Consider the following 596-nt stretch of genomic DNA (forward strand, 5'->3'; position numbering starts at 1 on the left):
AGAGGTGGGGCCCCGCCGAGGGGCTCCGGCCCCGTGTGGGGGCTCCAGGGACAGCGGGGGCGCCGGCTCCGGCCCTCTGGGCTTTATTCTGCGGCGCCCCGAGCCCCGCGGCTGCGGGGGACAGAGGGAGAGGGGGACAGAGGACGGGAACAGGGGACAAAGGAGGGGAACAGGGGGACAGAGGAGGAGAATAGGGGACAGAGGAGGGGAATGGGGGGACAGAGGAGGGGAATAAGGGACTGAGGACGGGAATAGGGGACAGAGGGGGTGGTCGGGGTGGGTCAAGGATGGAGAGCAGGTGGGGGGGTCGGGGTGTGCAGGGGAGCAGGAGGGGGGCAGGACGGGCAGAGGATGGAGGACGAGGATGGAGCACAGGTGGAGGGGGTCAAGGCGCACAGGGGAAAAGAAGAAATAGGGGAATGTAGAGGGGAACGAAGGCTGAAGGAAGGAGGGTGAAGAATCAGGGCAGGTGGGGAGGAAATGGGGGGAAGGCAAGGAGGAGGAGGGGGCAGGCGGGAGCCGGGCTGGGCAGGGAAGGAAGCGTGGAGGAAGGAGGGGCAGGGCAGGGTTGGGGTGTGCAGGGGGATAGGAAGGGT

Source organism: Geospiza fortis, unplaced genomic scaffold, assembly GCF_000277835.1.
Source record: "Geospiza fortis unplaced genomic scaffold, GeoFor_1.0 scaffold590, whole genome shotgun sequence".
Taxonomy (NCBI): Eukaryota; Metazoa; Chordata; class Aves; order Passeriformes; family Thraupidae; genus Geospiza; species Geospiza fortis.